Consider the following 9,029-nt stretch of genomic DNA (forward strand, 5'->3'; position numbering starts at 1 on the left):
GATGTAGTGGCTTACACCTGTAATCCCAGCACTTTGGGAGGCCAAGGTAGGAGGATTGCTTGAGGTCAGAAATTTGAGACCAGGCTGGGCAACATAGCAAGACCCCATTTATATGTGAAAAAAAAATTTTAATTTTTTAAAATTTTTTAAGGAGGAGGATGAGCAAATTATTCATTCTCTCTCTCTCTCTCTTTTTTTCTTTTGAGACAGAGTTTTGCTCTTGTTTCCCAGGCGGGAGTGCAATGGCATGATTGGCTCACCACAACCTCTGCCTCCCAGGTTCAAGCTATTCTCCTCCCTCAGCCTCCCAAGTAGCTGGGATTACAGGCATGTGCCACCATGCCTGGCTAATTTTTTTTTTTTTTTTTGAGATGGAGTCTCGCTGTGTCGCCCAGGCTGGAGTGCAGTGGCATGATCTCTGCTCACTGCAAGCTCTGCCTCCCAGGTTCAAGCTATTCTCCTCCCTCAGCCTCCCAAGTAGCTGGGATTACAGGCATGTGCCACCATGCCTGGCTAATTTTTTTTTTTTTTTTGAGATGGAGTCTCGCTCTGTCGCCCAGGCTGGAGTGCAGTGGCATGATCTCTGCTCACTGCAAGCTCCGCCCCCCGGGTTCATGCCATTCTCCTGCCTCAGTCACCCAAGTAGCTGGGACTAGAGGTGCCACTCCCAGCTAATTTTTTTTGTATTTTTAGTAGAGACAGGGTTTCACCGTGTTCGCCGGGATGGTCTCGAACTTCTGACCATGTGATCCGCCTGCCTCAGCCTCCCAAAGTGCTGGTATTACAGGTGTGAGCCACCACGCCCAGCCACACCTGGCTACTTTTGTATTTTCAGTAGAGACAGGGTTTCACCATGTTGTTCAGGCTGGTCTTGAACTCCTGACCTCTGGTGATCCGCCTGCCTCCGTCTCCCAAAGTGCTGGGATTACAGGTGTAAGCCACAATGCCCAGCCCATTCTCTCTCATTTTGAGCTAGGACATCCATCTTTCCTGCCTTTGGACAGCAGAGCTTCTGGTTCTTGGGCCTTCAAACTCCAGGACTTGTACTTTACACTTGGGACTTCTTTCCATGGGCTATGGAAAGCCATTGAGGAGTTTTAATCAGCTGATTGAAATGGTCTGACTTTGCTTTGAAAAGAGCACTCTGGGTACTAGGCAGGAAATAGCCTGTGGGAGAGGCATGGATGGGGCTGAGACACAGTGAACAGAACATGGGTGTGGTCCAGCTGGAAGTTGAAGGTGTGGCCTAGGGAGGTAACCCAACACTTTTTTTTTTTTTTTTGAGATGAGGTTTCGCTCCATGTCCCAGGCTGGAGTGCAGTGGCGTGATCTCGGCTCACCATAAACTTTGCCTCCTGGGTTCAAGCGATTCTCCTGCCTTAGCCTCCCAAGTAGCTGGAACTATGGGCACACACCACCACACCTGGCTAATTTGTGTATTTTTAGTAGAGATGGGGTTTCACCATGTTGTCTAGGCTGGTCTTGAACTCCCGACCTCAGGTGATACGCCTGCCTCGGCCTCCCAAAGTAGCGGAATTACAGGCCTGAGCCACCGGGCCCAGTCAACCCTACACTTTTAACCATATGCTCTCCTTATACTTTTCTCTGAACGTGCAGTACCTGGACCAGCAGCATCCAACATTACCTGGGAATTTGTAATGTAAATTATCAGGCCCAACCCACTTACCTGCTTACTTTTATGAAACCTCTGATTCTTTACATCCCCTCTCATATCCATGAAATAACTTTCACCTCTTAGTTCACAGTGGGGAAAAAAAAGAATCTGTTGAGCAGGAATTCCTTCAGTTTCCAACCACCATACCTATGAATGCCTATAAATTATTTTCTTCAGGTCCATTTCATACTAAAGAGGGATCCCTCCTTCTAAGTGTGGCTGAACCCTCTGTTTGTGCTTACCACTTATGCATGCTCAAGTCTCCATGAACATATTAAAACAAATAAATAATTTCCCCTACCTCTGCCTCCAGCCATCACCCTGTCTGTCCCAAAGTCAAACATCTTGGAAGAGTTGTCTACATTCATTCTCTCTACTCTCTCATCACCTCCCCAGCCTACTTAAACCTGGCTTTGGTTCCTGTCGTTCCACTGAATGAACTCTCACTGGGCTTCCCAATGATCTCTTGCTGCTAAAAACATAGAAAACATTCAGTCATGTCACAAGTATGCCTGTACTTCCTGTAAAATTATTGAAATATTTTGCACCAGTTTTAAAAAGAGCTGCCACCCCAAGTCCCCTCAGTACCTCCTCTCTGGTCACTGCCTCAGACCTTCCTCCATAGCTTCCCATCATCTAGCAACTAAAGAGCTAATGCCACCCACCACCTGCTTCATCCTGTCCCACGTCGGGCTATTGTTCATTCTGATTGGTTGGTGTTCAAGCCATATCAGTTGTTAAATATTTTTAGTGTAGCCCACCCTGGCAAAACTCAGCAAATTTTCCAATCTCCATCTTGACTATTCAGAATCATTTAACATAGTCAACTCTTTAAAACACTCTCTTCCTTTGATTTCCGTGATGCCATACTCTCTTGATATTTTTCCCTCTACTTCTCAGTTTCCTAGACTGACTCTCCCCATCCATATAACCTTTAAAATGTTGGTATTGCCCTCAGTCCTCTTCGCTTTGCTATCTCAATAGATCTCACTATTCTCACATCATGGCTTCAATGACTATCAATATGTGAATGAATTCCACATTGAATCCAAGACTTCTCTGAACTGCAGACAGGACTTAAATGTCTGCTTAGTGCATTCATTTGGCTGTCTTGTAACTCCTGCAAACTTAACATGCATAAAATTGAACTTCCTGGCTGGGTGCGGTGGCTCAAGCCTATAATCCCAGCACTTTGGGAGGCCGAGGCAGGTAGGATCACCTGAGGTCAGGAGTTCGAGACCAGCCTGGCATACATGGTAAAACCCTGTCTCTACTAAAAATACAAAAAAAATAGCTGGGTGTGGTGGCGAGCGCCTATAATCCTAGCTACTTGGGAGGCTGACGAAGGGAGAATCCCCTGAATCTGGGAGGCAAAGGTTGCAGTGAGCTGAGATGGAGCCATTGCACTCCAGTCTGGGCAAAAAGAGTGAAACTCCTTCTCAAAAAAAAAAAAAAATAAATAAATAAATAAAATTGAACTTCCCATCTCTTAGCTGCCCTTCTAGTCCTTCTACCAGCATGGTTCTACTATCCACCCAGATGCATGAATCTAGAAAACTAAGAGTCATCTGTGACTCCTCTGTCTCCCTTACTGCCCTCTCACAGTCAATCAATTACCATGTTCTATTTATTCTACCTCTAAAATATATGTAATGCATATTAAATCCATTAAAATCTCTCCATATGCCCTGCCAGTACTTTGCTCAAGCCACCATCGACCCTATGATTATGGTGGCCTCTTGTATTCTTGCATCCATATTTGCCTCTTTCCAATCTATTTTTTGTAAAGCAGCCAGAGTTATCTTTTAAAAATGCAAATCTGGCCGGGCGCGGTGGCTCAAGCCTGTAATCCCAGCACTTTGGGAGGCCGAGACGGGCAGATCACAAGGTCAGGAGATCAAGACCGTCCTGGCTAACATGGTGAAACCCCGTCTCTACTAAAAAAAATACAAAAATCTAGCCGGGCGAGGTGGCAGGCGCCTGTAGTCCCAGCTACTCGGGAGGCTGAGGCAGGAGAACGGCGTAAAACCCGGGAGGCAGAGCTTGCAGTGAGCTGAGATCCGGCCACTGCACTCCAGCCTGGGCGACAGTCAGACTCCGTCTCAAAAAAAAAAAAAAAAAAAAATGCAAATCTGATTAGACCAATATATCCTTTTTCATTCTCCTGGGGTTCAAAATGAGGTCACATTCCTTTCAATGTTCAAATCAGATGACTTGGAGCCTTCAACTTGTCTCCCTTGTGTGGTAACTTCAGATTCCAAAGGTACAGATTGTCTTGATAAGTGGAACTGGGAAATTTGCTCATATTCTTTTTGCCTGCTGTGACTTTCAGTAAAATACCTGATTCTATGTGTTCTTCCATCCTCATGTAATCCTTATCCATTGAGGTTATGATGTGCTATGACTAGGCACAGATGTCTACCAAATAGCCTAGGGCAATCCTTATTCAATGAAAGAAAATATTTTGATTATCTAGGGGCCCAAGAGTGTTTCAATTCTAGAACCAGGAAAAATACACATACATATATTTCTTTCAAAGTATTGCATTCGGTTGGCACAGTGGCTCATGCCTGTAATCCCAGCACTTTGGGAGGCCGATGCGGGTGGATCACCTGAGGTCAGGAGTTCAAGACAAGCCTGGCCAACATGGTGAAACCCTGTCTCCATTAAAAATACAAAAAATTAGCCTGGCGTGGTGGCGGCTGTAATTCCAGCTACTTGGGAGGCTGAGGCAGGAGAATCGCTTGAACCCGGGAGGCAGAGGTTGCAGATTGCGCCATTGCACTCCGGCCTGGGCAACAAGAGTGAAACTCCATTTCAAAAAACAAACAAACAAACAAACAAAAATTAGCTGGGCATGGTGACGCACGCCTGTGGTTCCAGCTACTTGGGAAGCTGAGGTGGGAGGATCACCCGAGCCCAGAGAGATCTAGGCTGCAGTGAGCCATGATTGCACCACTGCACTCCATCCTGGGTAACAGAGTGAGACCCTGTCTCAAATAAATAAATAAATAAATAAATAAATAAATAAATAAAAAGAGAATATTGCCAGGACCTCAAAAGCCTCTCTTATGCTACATCCCAGTCATTACTTAATGACAAAGGTAATTACTGTTCTGATTTCTTTTACCATAGATTAGTTTGTTTTTATTGTTCCATACTTTTGTGTCTAGTTTCTTTGATTCACCACTATGTGTGTTGAATTCATCCATGTTGTTGCTAGTAGCAGTGGTTTGTTCATTTTCACTGCTATATGTATTAAACACACCATATATTTATCTTTTTCTACTATTGATAGAAATTGGGTTGTTTCCATTTTTGGTTACTAAGAACAATGCTGCCTTTAACATGCCTGTGCATGTCTCTCAATTACCATATCTATGCTTTTCTATTAGTATATGCCTAAAGCAGAATTTCTGAGTTATAGGGTATGTGAATACTCAGCTTTAGGAGATACTGACAAATACTTTTTTAAAATGGCTGGGCCAATTTACTTATTTATTTTTATTTTTTTATTTTTTTGAGACAGAGTCTCGCTCTGTCACCCAGGCTGGAGTGCAGTGGCGCGATCTCAGCTCACTGCAACCTCCACCTCTCAGGTTCAAGTGATTCTCCTGTCTCAGGCTCCCGAGTAGCTGGGATTACAGGTACACCCCGCCATGCCCGTCTAACTTTTTGTATTTTAGTAGAGACAGGTTATGCCGTGTTGCCCAGGCTGGTCTCAAACTCCTGAGCTCAGGCAATCCACCCGCCTCGGCCTCCCAAAGTGTTAGGATTACAGGCATGAGCCACTGAGCATGGCTGTCTGGGCCAATTTATACTCCCATCCGCAGTGTGTGGAATTTCCAGTTGCCCTGCATTCTTGCCATTCCTTGTTTATTTCAGGTTTTGCTTTGTTTTTGTTTTGTTTTCTTTTGTTTTTAAGACAGGGCCTTGCTTTGTCACCCTGGCTGGAGTGCAGTGGCATGAACATGGCTCACTGCAGCCTCAACCTCCCAGGCTCAAGAGATCTTCTCCCCTCAGCCCCCCAAGAAACTGGGACTACAGGCGTGTGCCACCACGCCCAGGTAATTTTTGTAGTTTTTGTAGAGATGGGGTTTTGCCATGTTGCCCAAGCTGGTCTTTAACTCCTGAGTTCAGGCCATCTGCCCGCATTGGCCTCTCAAAGTGCTGGGATTACAGGCATAAGCCAATGTGCCTGGCCCATTTCAGTTTTTAAATTTTAGCCATTTTGGTGACTGTGTATTAGGAACTTACTGAAGTATATTACATTAAATTTTATCTCTTTATATATTTGACTACCCTTCTTAATACTAATTTTCTGGAAGCCATAGGATTATGTCTTATTCAACATGTGAATAAACACAGATAGTGCCTGCCATGCACAAGGTGCTAAGTGCTTGTTGCAGAAGTAATGAGGGACTGAGAAGTCTTTCTAAAGCTAAAATCAAACATTTCTGGTACATAAAAATCGACCTTGCCTAAGTTTAATCATCATCAAATCCCAGTCAACAGACACGCCTGAGTGTCCACTCACTGCCAATATTAGTCTTCCAATACTTTCTTCCCAAGGCCTTGTCAGCTGAGTACTTCATAGCATTGCCTGGCGATGTAGACACTAGAGCTGTGACGGTACTAATCATAAAGGTAAAAGAGCCCTTGAAATATAATTCCATTTCCCCCGCTTTCTGGCAAAATCATATGTAAATCCCACAAAGAATGGAATAATCTAATCCTTGTCTAAAGACAACCAGTTATGCAAATAAAGCCCCAAGAAATCCCAGCACTTTGGGAGGCCGAGGCAGGCAGATCACCTGAGGTCAGGAGTTCAAGACCAGCCTGGCCAATATGGTGAAACCCCGTCTCTACAAAAAATGCAAAAATTAGGCAGGCATGATGGCAGGTGCCTGTAATCCCAGTTACTTGGGAGACTGGGGAGGAACAATAGCTTGAACCTGGGAGGCGGAGGTTGCAGTGAGCTGAGATTGTGCCATTGCACTCCAGCCTAGGCGACAGAGCAAGACTCCATCTCAAAAACAACAAACAAACAAACAAACATGGTTAATAACAAGTGTTTGATGAGGATGTGAAGAAACTGAAACCTCATACAAAGCTGAATATGGTGCAACCACTTTGGAAAACACTTAGGCAGTTGCTCAAAACATTACATGTAGGCCAGGCACAGTGGCTCACGCCTGCAATCCCAGCACTTTGGGAGGCTGAAGCGGGTGGATCACGAGGTCAGGAGATTGAGGCCAGTGTGGGCCAACATAATGAAACCCCACCTCTACTGAAAATACAAAAAAAATTAGCTGGGCGTGGTGGTGCGCACCTATAGTCCCAGCTACTTTGGAGCCTGAGGCAGGAGAATCTCTTGAACCTGGGAGATGGAGGTTGCAGAGAGCCGAGATTACACCACTGCACTCCAGCCTGGGCAACAGAGTGAGACTCCATCTCAAAACAAAAACAAAAACATTACACATAGAGTTACCATATAACCTAGCAATCTACTGTAGGTATATACCTAGTGAATTGAAAACATGTGTTCATACAAAAAATTTGTACATGAATGTTGCATTAGTCTGTTCTCTCATTGCTATAGAGAACTACCTGAGGTCGGGTGTGGTGGCTCACGCCTGTAACCCCAACACTTTGGGAGGCCAAGGCAGGTGGATCATGAGGTCAAGAGATCAAGACCATCCTGGCCAACATGGTGAAACCCCATCTCTACTAAAAATACAAAAACATTAGCTGAGTGTGGTGGCGTATGCCTGTAATCCCAGCTAATCAGGAGGCTGAGGTAGAAGAATCACTTGAACCCGGGAGGCAGAGGTTGCAGTAAGCCGAGATTGTGCCACTGCATTACAGGCTGGTGACAGAGTAAGACTCCGTCTAAAAAATAAAAAAAATTAAAAAAAGGAACAACCTGAAACTGGGTAATTTATAAAGAAAAGAGGTTTAATTGGCTTACTGTTCCACAGGCTGGGTGAGTTCTCAGGAAATTTACTATCATGGCAGAAGGCAAAGGGGAAGCAGGCACAATCTTCACATGGTGAAGCAGGAGAGACAGAGCGAAGGTGGAAGTGCTACACACTTTTAAACAACCAGATCTCATGGAAACTCACTCACTATCACAACAACAGCAAGAGAGAAGTCTGCCCTTAAGATCCAATCACCTTCCACCCACCAGGCCCCTTCTCCAACATTGGGGATCACAATTTGACATAAGATTTGGGTGGGGACACAAATTTAAACCATATCAAATATTCACAATAGCATTATTCACAACAACCAAGAAGTGGAAAACAACCCAAATGTCTATCAGTGGATGAACAGACAAACAAACTGTAGTATATCTATTCAGTGGAATATTATTCAGCCATAAAAAGGAATGAAATTCATGCCAAAACAAGGATGAATCTTAAAAATACTATGATAAGTGAAACAAGCCAGGCACAAAAGGCCCTATATTGTAGGGTTCCATCTACCTAAAACATCCAGAATAGAATAGGCAATTTCGTAGAGAAAGTAGATTAGCAGCAGCCAGGGGCTAGGAGGAGGGATAAATGGGGAATGACTGCTAATGAGGTACATGTTACTTCCTGGGGTGATAAAAATGTCCTAAAATTAGGTAATGGCAATGGTTGCATTACTCTCAAATATCAAATATACTAAAAACCAGTTAATTGTACACATTAAATAGGTTAATTTTATGATAAGTAAATTAGAACCCAATAAAAGTTCTACAACACATTAAGCTGTTGTTTTGCTTTTGCATAATTTACTTACCTAAATTATTTGCAATAAACTTGTATTACTCTTGCAATTTTTAAAAAATGAAGGTTTAAAAATATTTAATTATAATTTATACTTTTTTTCCGTGAAAAGGCTGCATAAACGCATTCCTTGTCACACCATCATTTCTTTTTCTGTCATCAAATCAGCCCTAGCTATCCTAAAGAACTGTCTTCTTTCTGCTTTAGGTGGACGTTAGCACAGCGTTCACGAGGAGAAGCACCACCAGCTCTAGCTCCAAAGAACGCCAAGGAATATGATCTTGTAGTACTACAGGGCTGCCAGATCAGCATTTGGTTTAGACAAGGAGGGTCCGGAGAAAAGGTTGCTGCCTTCTTTCATTGTCCTCTGTAGGCAAAGTCTAAATGGGGTATGACTAGCCTATCCAATATCCCCTTCTATTTTTTCTCTTTTGCCCCCTTTTGTTTTTGGAGATGAAGTCTCGCTTTTGTCCCCCAGGCTGGAGTGCAGTGGCGCAATCTTGGCTCACTGCAACCTCCGCCTCCCGGGTTCAAATGGTTCTCCTGCCTCAGCCTCCCGAGTAGCTGGGATTACAGGC

The sequence above is a fragment of the Colobus angolensis genome, unplaced genomic scaffold (genome assembly GCF_000951035.1).
Source record: "Colobus angolensis palliatus isolate OR3802 unplaced genomic scaffold, Cang.pa_1.0 Scaffold152, whole genome shotgun sequence".
Lineage (NCBI taxonomy): Eukaryota > Metazoa > Chordata > Mammalia > Primates > Cercopithecidae > Colobus > Colobus angolensis.